This window comes from Zea mays, chromosome 9, assembly GCF_902167145.1.
Source record: "Zea mays cultivar B73 chromosome 9, Zm-B73-REFERENCE-NAM-5.0, whole genome shotgun sequence".
Lineage (NCBI taxonomy): Eukaryota > Viridiplantae > Streptophyta > Magnoliopsida > Poales > Poaceae > Zea > Zea mays.
Genome location: NC_050104.1, coordinates 155,028,498 through 155,036,064, shown reverse-complemented (window position 1 = coordinate 155,036,064; position 7,567 = coordinate 155,028,498). Strand labels below are relative to the sequence as shown.

General features: G+C 49.3%; 1 non-coding gene across 1 annotated transcript; it reads left to right on the top strand.

The window, feature by feature from the left end:
* Positions 1-6,229: 6,229 nt before the first annotated feature.
* Positions 6,230-6,422, top strand: LOC111590249 (U2 spliceosomal RNA). The gene has a single exon (XR_004852954.1). It is a non-coding gene; the product is annotated as a U2 spliceosomal RNA (small nuclear RNA).
* The last annotated feature ends 1,145 nt before the right edge of the window (positions 6,423-7,567 follow it).

Below are 7,567 nucleotides of genomic sequence, written 5' to 3'. Positions count from 1 at the left end.
CAAAATCTCCAAGAACTCTCATGTCTCTCAAGCTCGCCATTGACCTACAATTGGTCTTCAATTGGTATCTTTTGAGACTACATTCAATACCATTTACATGTCTTCTCCAATATTTGATTAGACTATATTTCATATCATATGCTTCCATGTTGCTAAAAATGCATAAGCAGTTAACTCATATTCTGTTACCTATGCATAAGGGAAGTTAGTCTTTTCAAATCATGTCTTGCACCTCTAATTTTCACATGCTTTTTCCTAAGTAGAGGATCTCTGTCAGGGGGAGTATTTCTTCATCTCTAAAGGGGGAGAAAAACTCTTTCCAAAGGAGAATACTCATTTAGGAGAAATAATCTTTTGAGGAACTCCTACTCATGGTATCTTTCATAATCTACAAGTGGTATCATTCATGGCTTAATTTAATATACTTCTAGTGATATCATTTGTTGAGGGCAAGCTTTTATTTACTTCCTACATACTTTTAATGTCTTCCTTTTCGGTGGTTGATGCCAAAGGGGGAGAAGTTTAGGGGCCAAAGCAATGAAAACCATATCAAACACCAAACACCACCAATTTAAAATTTTATATCTACAAATGACTTTTCAAGTGGTTTTGGTTATTTGGTCCAAAAATAGGAAGTAAGAGAATTATGGAGTTAGGGGGAGGCTTAAGTCCATAATGTCACATTGTGGGGACAATCATGCATTCTAGCAAGTAGATTGCACTTTTTAATTCAAATACTTGTATTATTTGCTTGCTTTGGTTGTGTTGTCATCAATCACCAAAAAGGGGGAGATTGTAAGGAAAATGGACCCCGGGCCTTTTGGCTAATTGAGTTTTGGTGTTTGATGAACAACACAATCCGTGAACTAATAAGGTTTCCAGTGTTTGTGTTTGTAGTTCACAGGATGCGAAGAGGATTGGACCAAGGCAATGAGGATGCAACACCTCAAATGAAGACATAAAAAGATGCATAGAAGTCCAAGACTCAAGAACAAAAGAAGCCCATAGAAATCAGCAAAGAAACCTGAGAAGAGGGCTGTCAGCCAGCGCCTGGTGGCGCACCGGACAGTGCACAGTACCTGTCCGGTGTGCACCGGACTGTCCGGTGGGACAACCGGACGGTCTGCGCAGAGAGGCCGCAGGTAGGCGCTCTCGGGCTGTAGCACCGGACTGTCCGGTGTGCACCGGACTGTCCGGTGTGCCAACGGGCAGACGGCAACGGTCGAATTCAACGGTCGGATCCAACGGTCGACTGCTACAGACGCCAACGGTCGGCTGACATAGGCGCACCGGACATCTACTGTTCAGTGTCCGGTGGTGCACCGGACTGTCCGGTGCACCCGACGACAGAAAGCTGCTGCTTTCTGTCCAACGGCTAGTTGAGGGTGTGGAGGCTATAAATACCACCCCAACCGGCCATTCTCAAGTGTGAGAGCCCAAGCAACATTCCAATACACATAGTGCATATTTCCAAGTGCTCAAACACCCAAGTGCTTAATAGAATCACTCGGTGATTAGCGTAGGTGCTTTGCGAAGTGCTTAGGTTAGTTAGACCGCTTTAGCGCTTGCTCTAGGTGAATCCTAGTTAGTTGAGTGAGTTTAGATAAACCTCACAACCCCTCGGCTCCTGCGCGAGCCGTTGTAATTGTACCGAGTGGGGCGAGAGTCTTGCGAGACCGTGACAACCGTGTTTGTGTCACGGCCGCCACCGTGTACCGGAGGGAACGAGGCCCGCGGCGTTTCGGCCGGAAGCTCGATAGTGGAGACGGCGGGGAGCGTCCGAGAGGAGCCGGAAGCGGAGCACCACTTGCGCGTGGAGAAGGCCCGCGGCTCTCTACGGAGTTACTCGACCGAGGTGCTTGGCCCTCGCGTGGGCTTCCCTTTGCGTAGGGGCACCAACGAGGATTAGTCGGGACCTTGCGCGGTTCCGGATACCTCGGTAAAAATACCGGCGTCATCCACGAGAGTTTGCTTCTCTACTTAGCTCTTTACATTCCGCATTTATATTAAGCATTTAAGTTTCAATCTTGTTGTCATACTTATTTAGTGTAGATTGAAACTTAGCCCTTGCGGTAGAGATAGCAACACTTAGACAAAACCTAGTTTGCACATTCTAGTTTTGATTCTTGCATAGGTTTTGCTCTAGGGATTTAATTGTGGCCAAGTTTAGTAAAAGTTTTAGAAGTCCTAATTCACCCCCCCCCCCTCTTAGGCGTCACCCGTTTCCTTCACCTAGGACATTTCCGAGACCAGCGGGAACGATCTTGTAACGGAATCCCATCGGAGGGAGGCATCGAGCCCTCGGACCCCGTCGCCAGGGGACCGGGTCCGGCAAATCACCCGCAGGTACTTTTGGGCGTGCCTCTGGGCCCCTAGCCGACCCCCAACGAACGGGGCACGCTCGCCCACTCGGATTACCCGCTTGCAGCTCACCGGAGACACCATGTTCGGTGCCCATCGAGGGTAACATGGCGCACTCCCCCCCTCCTCCTTGCGGAAAGGCGACGTAGGGGCGTATGTAAAAAGTCGAGTCTGTCCCTGATCGTCCTCTCGCCCTGTGCAGAGGCTCGGGGGCTGCTCTCGCAAAAACCGGCTCCGGCCAAACCGTTGACAGCGTCAACATACCAGCCCGAGAGCTTGGGCCCCGACCGTGCACCCGGGCTACGACCAGTTCGCATGAGGGAACGACCAGACCAGCCGAAGCATTACGCAAGGTATTAAGACCTCGAAGGAGTGTAACCACTCCTCCGAGGCCTCGGGGGCTACACCCGGCGGGTGCGCTCGCGTGCACCCACCGGAACAAAATGCAACCGAGAAAGGCTGGTCCCCTCGCAAAAAAGTGCGACGAAAGCCTCCAAGCGAGTGCTAACACTCCCTTCGAGGCTCGGGGGCTACTGTCGGGGACCATAATTAGGGGTACCCTCAAGACGCCTAATTCTCAGCTGGTAACCCCCATCAGCATAAAGCTGCAAAGGCCTGATGGGTACGATTAAGTCAGGGATCAGTCCACACGAGTGACTCGATCACGCTTCACCCGAGCCTAGCCTCGGCCAAGGGCAGCCGACCTCGAGAGACTTCCGTCTCGCCCGAGGCCCCCCTTTTTACGGCGGACACATCACCGGCTCGCCCGAGGCCTTGGCTTCGCTCAGAAGCAACCCTGACTAAATCGCCACACCGACTGACCGAGTTGCAGTAGCATTTAACGCAAAGGTGGTCTAACACCTTTATCCTAACACGCGCCCCCCGGCAGAGCCGACGTGACCGCCGTCATTCCACCGCTCCACTGACCAGTCTGACAGAAGGACAGCGCCGCCTGCGCCACTCCGACTGCGGTGCCACTCGACAGAGTGAGTCTGACAGACAGTCAGGCCTTGCCAAAAGCGCCACGGCGAACTCCGCTCCGCCCGACCCCAGGGCTCGGACTCGGGCTAAGACCCGGAAGACGGCGAACTCCGCTCCGCCCGACCCCAGGGCTCGGACTCGGGCTAAGACCCGGAAGACGGCGAACTCCGCTACGCCCGACCCCAGGGCTCGGACTCGGGCTAAGACCCGGAAGACGGCGAACTCCGCTCCGCCCGACCCCAGGGCTCGGACTCGGGCTAAGACCCGGAAGACGGCGAACTCCGCTCCACCCGACCCCAGGGCTCGGACTCGGGCTAAGACCCGGAAGACGACGAAACTCCGCCTCGCCCGACCCCAGGGCTCGGACTCCGCCCTGGCCTCGGCCGAACGACCTCCGCCTCGCCCGACCCCATGGCTCGGACTCGGCCTCGGCAACAGAAGACAGACTCAACCTCGACTTCGGAGGAGCCCCCACGTCACCCTGCCTAGGGCACAGACCCGCCACGTCAACAGGAAGCACCATCATCGTCCTACCCCGAATCGACTCGGGTCACGGAGAACAAGACCGGCGTCCCATCCGGCCAGCCCCGCCGGATGGGCAATGATGGCGCTCCACAAGCTCTGTGACGACGGCGGCCCCCAGCTCTCTTACGGAAGCAGGGCGACGTCAGCAAGGACTCGACCGCTCCGACAGCTGTCCCTCCGTCAGGCTCCGTCGCACCTCCGACAGCCACGACATCACGCCAGCAAGGTGCCAAGACCTCTCCGGCTGCCACATGGGCATGTACCTAGGGCGCTAGCTCTCTCTCCGCTAGACACGTAGCACTCTGCTACACCCCCCATTGTACACCTGGATCCTCTCCTTACGACTATAAAAGGGAGGACCAGGGCCTTCTTAGAAAAGGTTGGCCGCGCGGGACCGAGGACGGGACAGGCGCTCTCTTGGGGCCGCTCGCTTCCCTCACCCGCGTGGACGCTTGTAACCCCCCTACTACAAGCGCACCCGACCTGGGCGCGGGACGAACACGAAGGCCGCGGGACTTTCACCTCTCTCACGCTCGACTCCGGCCACCTCGCCTCTCCCCCCTTCGCGCTCGCCCACGCGCTCGACCCATCTGTGCTGGGGCACGTAGCACACTCACTCGTCGGCTTTGGGACCCCCTGTCTCGAAACGCCGACAACAGGATTTTAACTCTGGTTTTCCCTAGAAAAAAGACAGAGCTCTGTCAAACGATTTTTTATAAAAAAACATGACTGCAAAAAGCATCTAAAAGTCAAAACTATTTTTCAATATAAAGTGAAAGTTATAAATAAGTTTTGTCTTATACTCTAGCACTTTAATATATGGGTTGTCTTAAAAATTTATAATAAGCCGTTTCTACTAAACAATTTGGAAATAACTTCAGCTCTACTAAAAAAGTTTAATTTTCCAAAATAAATAAAGCTAGAGCTATTTTTAGATAAGAGTCCTCCCCAACTAACTTTTATTCAACCTTTTTACGCACGTAGCTTTTGGTAGCATAGCTAGATGTATGTATAGGTATACATTTGGGCCGGGCCTGACGGGCCGGCCTAAAGCACGAAAAAAAGCACGGCCAAGGCACGGCACGACACGAAATATTTTAGTGTCGGGCCGGCACGACACGATATATCGGGCCGGGTTTGGGCCGAGGTCGCGGCTCATGGGCGGGCACGAGCACAGCCCGTTTAAGGCAGACACAAAATGGCCCATATAGAGGCACGAAAAGGCCCATATATTTATTAAAATCACACTTCATTCCACACTTTTATGTACTTGATAAAGAACACAAAGCTATAGATCATATCAGTTAGATGTTTTTTGTAGCTTTGAATTAGAGTGTGATGTAATTTTATTTTTGTTATGAACATTAGATAATGAACTGAACTTACGAACTTTATATAGAGCTGATTATACTCTTTTTCTTTCTAACAAAATGATTTGTAAACGAGGTAGTCATTGCATAGCTCTAGTAACTTAATACAAATATTAAGTTTGCTTTTGGTCAAATTTATTTGTCTTATCTTTTATTTGTTTTATTAAATTTGTTTTGAATTTCGGGCCAAAAATTAAATTTTGGGTTTTTCTAATTTCGAGCCGCCCGAAATGAGCCCGACACGTTTAAGCAATTACAGGCCGGGCCGTGGGCCGAGATTCAAATAATACGGGCCTTTTCGGGCTTGAGCCGGGCCGGGCCGGGCGGACCGAATGTACACCTATAGATATATATTATGTTTAGATATTGAGTTAAGCAACACATTAGAAAAAAATGAAATACTTACAGTTTTGTAGCGGAGGAGTAAATACTCCCTCCATTTTTATTTACTTATTGCATTTTAGTTTAAGAATGAATTAGCGAGCGATAAATATTTGTGAACGAATGTAATATTATATTGGTCACTTCATTCATTTATATTTTTATGACTTCATTCATACATTAATCCCATATTGATTTTATCCTTTTTTAATAAATAAATCTATTTTCTTAGATAAACCAGGAGTAGGGACGGAATTTCCTGTTTCAGTACCTCGTGTGCTTACTACGTAGACAATGATCGAATTCTAATGCATATCCAGTTTGTGTGTGTAATGTGGCTGGAACTAGATGGCTGACACCGGCCAGCTTCCTGGACAACACCAACGGGCTTATCCTTGGGCTATGCCGGAAGCCCAGAGCAAGATAGTTTAATGGGCCGGTTGAGAAGCCTGGTGTCATTACACACCCTTACTTTTCTGCTAACCAACCTTAGTTAGGATTAGGAATATAAACATCAGCTAACGAACATTGATTAGGACCACATCGCAGGATGGCAGGCATATCACAGGTGAAACGTGTACAAAATCAGGGACATCAGGACAATAAAACTCATACCTTTCTCGGCCTTTTGGCTAAGATCAAGTGTAGTATCTGTTCTTATCAGTTTAATATCTGATATGTGGGTCATGTATCCACAATGATATTAAATTTATTTTTTATAGGGAGAATCTATTATGTAGCTTGCTACTAAGGTTCCTGTGTCGCCCAAGCGTTGCACTATTGCTTGGGCTTGGCACAACCCTACCAATTCAATTGTTGAAAGTTTGATTAAAGTGAGAATACATATTTTAGCGCAATTATATGTAGATTGTCAAAAAATTGGTTTATATATATTTTAGTCGAATTATCTAGGATGTAAAATTTGGTTAATATTTGAATGGTAGATAGAATTGTGTAACTTAACTTTAGTTAAAACAGACTTTATGTTTTAAACTATTAATTCGGGGTAAAAAAGTTAAAAGATAAATATTCAACACATTTTATAGTGAGCCGGTTGTGAAGCCTGGCGTCTACTCATAACGCGGGCCTGTTTGTTTCAGCTTTTTTCTGACCAGCTTTTCTGAAAATCTGGCTGTGGGGAGAATCTGAATATCATTACGATTACGTGTGGAGTAAGATAAAGTTGTTCATAGGGCTCAGGATCTAGAAAGTGACGGATTCCTACTATTACAACAACTCAACCGATTATGTGTTTATGTTGATTTTGGATGATTTTTGCCCAACGAATTTTATAGAAGCTGACTGAAAAGCTGAGCGTTTGGCAGTCCGCAGCAGCTTTTGGTGGCCAAAAGCTGTCAGAAGCCGAAACAAACAGACCCATTGATTAGTTGAAAGGGAAATGTGCCCTTGGGCCATTTCTAAGTATTTTGGTGATTGAGTGTCAACATAAGTGCTTAAATGTGAATCAATGCCCATGGATGAACAAAGTGCAAATCAAGAGCAAAGGTATGTTTCTAAGTCTTAGTACATTGGTTTTGTATACTAATATACTTGTCTAAGTATCAGAAACAGGAAGAAGAAGAAAAGAGGAGAGTTGGCTGTGTACAGCCAAGAGGCTGTTTCGGTCTGGGGCACCGGACTGTCCGGTGGTGCACCGGACAGTGTCCGGTGCGCCAGGCTGCCTCGGGCGAACTGGCCGCTCTCGGGAGTTGACTGGCGACGTACGGCTAAAATTCACCGGACTGTCCGGTGTGCACCGGACTGTCCGGTGAGCCAACGGTCGGCCGGGCCAACGGTCGGCCGCGCGATCTGCGCAGGACACGTGGCCGAGCCAACGGTCGGAAGGGGGCACCGGACTGTCCGGTGTGCACCGGACATGTCCGGTGCGCCAACGGCTCCCAGATCTGCAACGGTCGACTGCGCTGTTTAAGGAAGGAAATCGGGCACCG